Raw genomic sequence first — 8,947 nt, forward strand, 5'->3', positions numbered from 1 at the left:
ATTACTAGAGCTAATCACTGCGACTGAATATTCTGTTCTTAAGAAAATTTTAATAAAGCAGAGTATTTGGGTACTTAGATACGTACGTAACAACAGCAGTAATCAGTTGTTGCCTCTAAGAATTTGAAATTTACATCTTTGTTTTCGGTAGTATATTCTGTTTTAACACAAAATACATTATATACCTACGTAAGAATCGCGGAGCTGCTATGTAAATTTATACCTTTGCCATTTAATTTTCGAAACACTACAATACATAGGTTTATAGATAACTATAACAAGGAAGCTTGTACAAAACTAGAAAATTGTCACTGCAGAACAATCGATACATTGAGGAAACCTAGTTTCATCGAAAATCTGTTAACATAAGTTCGAATTTCTGGAGGGTGGCGTGTGTGCACAAATGTGTTGTTATGCACAAAATACGTACTAAATATCAATTGAGAAATAGGTACCTACCACATTAGCAGGTGGCAAGTCGTAACGCTCACCGCATCTGGCGAACAGATAACAATAAACAAACTAATGTGTGCTTTTACGTTATCTAAAACGTTGTTTTGTAATCTTTTATTTTATAATCAATAACTGCCGAATGAATTATGTAACAGTTTTGTTGTTGTAGGTACGTTACAGGCACATGTCTACTTAAAAAAAAAAGATTTTGTAAATCCTGTTCTTTAGTTAGAGTAATGTAAATTGTGTAAGTAATTAAATTTTAATAAATATTGTAGGTAAATTGAATAATTAATTAAATTGATACCCAAACTTGTTTAAGGCCGCTGAAAGCATTAAAAACATCTTTTGTTTTTTAAGTAATTTTTCTTGTGGCAGAAAAACAATTTGCACGAACTCTGAGACAACCCACAGTAGTAATAAGTTACCTTTGTAATGTCTTTTACAAATTACCGCTTTAGCATATTTGCTAAATATTTAAATTTAAAAATTAAAGATGCTACCAAAACCGTAAAACACTTATTTACACTTCACGCTGCGCTGTAAGTGAATGAATAGTTATGTACCAATAATGCATGAAAAAATCGATAAGTAGGTACTTCACCTTTCGGGCATATTATAGAATTATGTTTGACACGTATTTAAATTATCCTTTTAAATTTGCAAAAGCAGCAGGGAAAACAGTATTTTCTAAACGGTCGCCTTTTTTAATAATATTTTTTTAATATTATAGGGTCACCTATTTCTCTAAGACATAAAATAAATTAAATCAATCGATATTTTAATCTGATCGCAAAAAATGTTTGATTTGTATAAATTAACTTTGATAGTTTTATCTTGGGCATCAAAACTAAGACAAATGAGCATTACAAATAAAATTTAGATATTTGTTTTTGAAACTAAGTAAATGTTGAACCTAAAAACATGTTCGGAAACGCAAGCAAATTGGCTTCTAACACGCTCACTTCGCTCACTCGACTCGTGTTGCTTTTTCATTACTAGCCTAACCTATTGAATGGAGGGCGTAATCAAGCAACCAAGATTTATTAGGAGATCAATATTAAAAGACCTACTACCAATAATAAAAAAAAGGATCAAATTTTATTTTTGAATAGCAAACATTAATTTATTAAGCTTAAACATAATAATAGAATTACCTTGAATGCTGTCCATTTATAATTTATCCGTAGAGCAACTAATATAGATATAATTTAATGGATAATTAATATAAAACATTAAAAACATATCGTTTGTTTAAAAAAGTGCACATTTACAATAGATCAATAACATCTTTGAGTATCAAATAACATTATCCCATTATGTTTGAGCCCCGTGTTCCGTGTTACTTTGATACTGTTTTGAACAAAAACTAATGTAAATTTTTACGATCGTCGTTTTGCACTATCCCGTTACATATCTGTTACTCTATTCATTGACAATTATATGGACGTCGGGTCCGCGCTAAAAAGTGTCCGAACTTATAGGGCGTTAAAATCGTATACAGAGCGTCATTCACGCTTTAGTCTTCGTTTGTTCGACTGACAGCGAAGCAAGCAAAATTAGACAGTACTGCGATGACATTACAATTTAAATTCAACGTTTTAGCTTTTTCATATTCCTTTACATGTCACTACGCTTAAATAGGTTGACTTGGGACTTTTTTTCGTGGTTTTTGTATTAGACCCGTCGTCCATTTACTTGTAAGTCAATGACTCCATTACATAAAAATTTCCTGACTTTAAAACAATCCTATACAATAAAATATTTCATACATTTGTACAGAGCGAAACTTCGGTTCTTACTGTCTATGTAGGTGCCTAGCAATTGAGAAAAGCAGAAAATTCGAAACATAAAGAAAAGTTTTATTTACAACATTTACAATTTACATTGAACGAGAATAATCAAAACGTTTTTCATCGATTGCTATCTCGCTTACTCTTACGTGCTTGTGTCACGGCCGATAGAGACAGCAACATTACTTTCAAATTACTATCTCATAGATAGAGACAATTTTTTTCCTTAGCAATGTAAAGACGACAAAATATCAGAACAAGTTTCAGGGTCATAAATAAGTTACCAGCGTAAAGTTATTATTATTTTTGTAATACATGTTTGAAACTTGATTACTTCATGTGCTATTTATACAAACCTGACAAGTTTAATGATTGTTTGTTCATCGCCGACCTTGACGGTTCGCGAAAAATAATTGCTAACAACGCTTTAACATAATATAGGTAGGTATTACGTATGTATTTTGTAAGCAACATACTGTACTAATAACTGATAATAGAAATTAAAATTATAGACGAGGATTTATATAGATCTGTCTATAAATGACAAAGATGTTTAACGGCGTTATAGTTATAAAAGGTGAATGTAAAATTCGATGTAGAATGATAACAAATCGTTGCTAGGCAACCAATGATGGCATAGGAAAACAACATTCCTTTTAATGCTCATTATTAAGGCTTGCTCTGCCCAAGGCCTGCTCCCTTAATTGGAATTTAAATAGGTAAGTAGGTAATGGGTTATGTAGAAGTAATACTTACCTAGCCAATTGTTACAAAGTTTACAAAATGCCTATTGATATGTATGATTTAGGAATAAAAATAGGTAAGTGTTTGCATCCTATCAATATTTACTGCTAGATGGTAACTTAGAATAAGAACGCATAGAAACCTAGTCCGCACACGCTAAGTGAGGCAAATTGAAGTGCTCCCTATGGGCCTACACGAGCGGGCGGGCCTTCAGTGCTCAAGGTCAACTTGCACCGCGAACAGCTCCAGAATTTTAGCTAAAAATTACGAGATGTGCGGTAAATGAGTGTAAAAATACGTCAGACAAACATAAAATAGATACTAAGATCACATTCCACAAGGAAGTAACGCGTTTCAACTTGTATTTTTATATAAATATTCACTAAAACCTAAAATTAACCTACTACTAAAACTAGCCTACATGAATTTGATTTTTACCTCGCTTGTGACAATTCGTTTGATATGAAACTATCATTCTATGCGTTATTATTCTAAGGGTGGTAGGTAATGGTAGATGAAAAGACACAAAATCGTAACATTTTATTTGATATTAATTTATCACGTATTATATCATCTAGCATCTATTTCCGATTCTGAACTTGAATTACCACCAGAACTTGAATGTTTGCAATCTCTCTCTTCAAATCAGAAAGTCACTAATGATGACAGAGTTTTACAAATAATTAATTACTGGTCATTTTTATGTATATTTTAGGTGATTTGAAACTTCTGTTGAATAATATTTATTATTCAGAAAACAATGACTCATTTAGGCACTGTAAGGTCATGCCAATAGAAATAAAGAACAGATATTTGATAGTGTTGGAAAATTACTATAGGATAATTATAAAGTTAGGCTTAAGAATAGGTAGGCAAAAAGAGTAAGGCAGGGTAAACTAGTGCAGTTTAAAGCAATTAACTATTATGGAAAAGGGTGTACACGTTATTAAGTTCCAAAAATATATAACGACATTGATTGGCTAAGGAATGACATACAATTAAGTAAATACGCACTAAAATGTAGGTTAAAGGCGTACTTGTTAACGTAATTATTATATTTTATTTAGTAAGTATAGTTAATACTATGTAATATTATAAAATACATAGTAAAGTAGGTATAATTAAGCAGGAGTGCACATGTCGCCAACAAACTGTAAGGCACTTTGGCGACTTGTAGTAAATAATTTACCTGCTGTATTTTTCTTGAAATAAAAAAAAATATACAAGACTTCAAGATGTAGAAAATATTAAAATTGTGGTAACTGTGAAAGAGTCTGACATAAAAACCCTAAAAATCATATGTTTTTGTTTGTTGACATTTATTCTACATGGAATTTGGCAAGAGTTATAGATATTTATTATAACAATATAACATTATAGACGTGAAAAAAGGTGGCATCCTGCCTATGGGGATGATAAGGGATAGGTTGGACTTCCATATGGGTCTCAATTCTACTAATTGTTTTGAAACCGCTGGTCATTTTTCTTGGCGTGTCGACTCTGACGTTTATATTTGATAAGATCAGAACTTAACGACACACGCAGGGTAGGATAAAAGATGTTCCGTTATCTGGGGGGAGACACTATACAGACATGCGCTCTTCGTAACTATAGGGCTAGCACGACAGGGCGAGATCTCTATGCGAGAGTAGCAGTCTATCCGCTCACGCGATGCGCTCCTCCTACCGCAAAATGGCGGCTATTTGGTTTCGCAAATTAGAAAAGCATTCAGTTTAAATACAAGTCTTTATAAATAAAAATTATTGTTCTGCATTGCTAAATAAATACCCTTCGTACTACCAACAAAAACATCTCAAATAAAATGCAGTAATACACCGCAAATCCTGCACTTAAAAAGCACTAATGAAATTTTTGGTGTACTTGGATAAATATGATAATATTCCATTTGAGTGGTTCTAACGTTACTCCTTAAAGTATAGTTTATAAACATTTATATTCAGGGTAAACTTAAAAAACGCTACATACGCGCTTTATGTTGCGCCTTATGTCGCTCTCACGTCACGCCCTGTTGTGCTAGATCTACTGGTAATTGAAGTAGTGAAATTTCAGGCACATAGGACTTGTCAACGTATGTCTTAGGGTGACGGGCGCAGTGGCAGTGCCCCTCAGATCTTTGCGAATTAAAACTCCGATTGGCACTGTAACTGTTTTGGATAGGGGTGTAACTTATCATCAGGAACAAGTCGTGCACTTGTTCGTCTTCACTTGATATTACAAAAAAAAAGAAAACTTTGGCGAAATTCGTATAAGTCTTGTCCAAAAAACCTTAATTAGAATCGTTTTTAAATAGAAACATTTAATAATATATCTTGTTCTGTACAGTCACGTGCATTAATGTACACACGTAGCGAAACATTAATAAAACTTCATAATAATTTACGTGAACATGGGTTATTTGCTTTGCAAAAAAATTTACGATTTTAACACCTGAGCATGATAGTTCAAGTAATGAGCACCAACGGCCCCAATAACAGGCACATAGTCAACCCGTCTCAGGAAGACGACTGACTTGAGTGACTTTTGCTTTCTGCATCTTTCTGACAATAAAATGTAATGCGGACGATTGTAGTGCCTATTTAAAAAATCTAAGACTGCAGATGACTCTGAAGTGCACGAAATCTACCATTCATTTCCTGTACAACTTTCGCAACCTGGGCAACAATCGGTGATTATATTTACGCTGATTGGCAAATCCTGTCACCACGATAGTAAGGAGATTTATCGTCCTATATCACTGGTTACGGTACCTTGTCCAATGACAACGTGCTTTTTATATAACATCAAGAGAAGGGACGAACAAGTCGTGCGCTGATGGTAAGCTACACACCTGTCCATAACAGTTGCAATACCACTCAGAGCTTTATACTGCCACTGCGTCCGTCACCCAGATAAGTTAACAAGTCCCACGTGACTGTAATTTCACCAGCACTGTTACCCTTGAAAGGGTTGTAACCCTAACAACCATGATTAGGATCATGGCAGTAAAACAGAAAACTTCCGGTCCACAAGTTTGATTTACAGATAGACTGTTATTCGCTTATTATGGTCAATAGATGATTTATATCGATTGTATTATGATTAAACTTGAAAAGAATAACAAAATTAGACGATTTGATTCAGTAGTTCTATCCGCTATCGCGTTCAAGCAGGGACTAACGATGAAACGAAACAAAATCGGAAAGTGAGGCAAAAGAATGGAAGAATTCAAAATTTGAATTTAAACAAGAGCAAAAGAAAAAAAAACGATACGATACAAGTGGAGAGAGGCGATACAAAAAGGTGGGATGACGATGCAAGGAGGCCACACCGTCACACCCTTCCAAGCCGGAACGCTGTAATGTTATAATTACTACTCATGGCAGTACTTCCCTGGACGAACTCTTTCACAAGAAGCTCTACTGTTATTGATATTATAAAAAGCAACAGCAGATTTGGCAGAAAACCTCTTACAATGCTTCTACTACGGTTTCACCAATTATAACATGCAATACATACATATAACATCTCTTTGCCATTTAAAAACCGTAAAAACATTATTATTACGCATGTAAGTAAATACAAAAGTAGTTACATAAACAATTACGTCATATTATACAACCGTTCACAAACGAAACTCATCAGTAGTCAACTCATTGTCCAAGATTCGGTTCCCGACGTCACTTTGTATGCTCCAGAGGTTGCTATTTGACCGTGAATTCTTCAATTTGCAAATTTAAATATCTAATAAATATCAATCTTTAAGCTAAAGGTATTTCTATTAGTGTTGTTGTTAATGTTGCTGTCGACATTGGATTATTACCAACTGTTTAAGAACAGCTATTGGGGGTCGACTCAGAACCTTCTATGTCAGTTATGGACCGATTCCACATGATATCGTAAGACTTCTTTTCATTTTTATTCACAACACCCGAATCGAACGTCAAACTGTCGTAATCGAAACCGAACCGTAATGACGTCACTCTCCTACGATTACTCGAACTTCTCGAGCGGCAAAGGCTACGAACGTTATTCAGAATACAGTTATCGAATGATTTGGATTTTCTTCAATATAATTGAATTTCTTAAAGAAATAGAAAAAGAACTCAAAAAATTAAAGAAAAAGAAAATTCAATAAAATCAATTAATATAATTAATTGATTTTAATGCAAGACTAATGCATTCCTATATTGTAGGCCTTTAGAGTCTTAAAAATGTATTTATAAGGATTTTTATTTTTGTTATAAACTGCCTCCGTGGCCGAACGATTACCATGCCGAATGATTGGAGAAATATTTGTATGGCCTACACTTATTTCTCTCGTGAGTTTGAGTGTAATTTGTGGTTGTCTATGTGTGTATCCATGGCACCCACGACATAGGGTTTCCCTAGTGTGAAGCTATGTTGAGTGTGTGCGTTATTATTATTATTATTTCACCAACTAACTCCGTAAACACTGTGGATAACGATATCGTGGGGTCTACTCTCGATCTCCGTCAGACACCCGTCCGAAACAATTACTGCCAAATAAGCAATACTTGACCAAATGAAAAGACGCGTGTTGCGAATGAAGCTTCATACTGGATACTTGTCTTTCAATTTTGTCGAATATTACTTATTTGACAGTAATTGTTTCGGACGGATGTCGGACGGAAATCGAGAGTAGCCCCCCGTATCCGAATCCGAATCGAATGTTTAACTCGGAATATTCTGAATAGCTCGGAATGAGCTTTTCGATTCGAGAACGATATCCAATCAAACGATTCGGTTAAAATATCGAAGAGTTCTGAATCGATAGAGGAACCCAGAGATCCGGAGACGAATGAATCTTATCGACAGAGCCAAGGCTAGCAGAAAGTTGGCAGTTGGGGTAGAAGGGTGCTTAAATGGAGACCCAACGAAGCGTACCAGAAGCGTAGGTAAGCAACCGATGATGCGTTGGCCTGATAACTATGTCAAAGTGACGGGGAAGAACTGGACGAAGGAAGAAGAGATCTACACTCAGCGTTGAGTGGATAAAGATTAGAAAGAAGAAACAGCACTGGAACTCAAAACCGGATACCAAAATTGATAACGATTGTATTAATAATAATGAAAAAGAATAATTATTTGCTTTCACATGTAACACGTAACAATGTTAATTATTGCTGCAATTGAGTAATGAATTTAATCATGTTATGGTTGAATAATAATAACAATACTTAATGTGCGCCAGACAAGCGCACCGGTTATTTGGTCTCAAAGACTACTAGAAAATTCTTTGTACTATGAGCTCGAGCAACGGAATTCTGGGGCTACTCAAAACACCCGGACCAGACCCAATTTGAAACAGTTTATTTCCCAAATTGATCTCACCGGGAAGTCGTCAATGTTTTAGCAGACTTCAAAAAAAAAGAGACGAGAGAATTTCCGACATTTGTGAACCGATTTCTATTATTCTTTTTTGTTGCCAAGGGTGTACCAGGCATACGCGTTTGGTCCACCACGATCCCCTAGCCCAATTCTCCAGGGGATACTTGTGAACTCAGTAGTTCATCAGAACCCCCCGAACGCGGATACATAACATTAAGCCCCATTCACTGTAGCACTGAGCCTTTTGCGGTTCTCGGCCGCTCTGGTCACAGAGCCTGCGCCGCTCACGCTTGCAGGGACATGGGAAGGGGCTACAGGGTCCACATAGGTTGCGTCTCACACTAGCAGTCTCCCTAGCTTTCATGGACCGACAGTCATACCGTCAGGCCTCTTAGGCTCGAGAACTGCCGGTATTATATAGCTGGAGAAGGCCCGTACGATGATGCTATTGAGCGCTTCGTGTAGACGAGAGGCCATAATGACCAAACTCGTTAACAGCATCAACACACGTGCATTGATGAGGGTGAATTCTTGCCCCCAATCGGAGGCAGACAGATAGTGTGAGGGAAAGACCGTCTAATAACGTGCCGATATTGGTACATTGAACT

This window comes from Hyposmocoma kahamanoa, unplaced genomic scaffold (assembly GCF_003589595.1).
Source record: "Hyposmocoma kahamanoa isolate Upper Pololo Valley unplaced genomic scaffold, ASM358959v1 224, whole genome shotgun sequence".
Taxonomy (NCBI): domain Eukaryota; kingdom Metazoa; phylum Arthropoda; class Insecta; order Lepidoptera; family Cosmopterigidae; genus Hyposmocoma; species Hyposmocoma kahamanoa.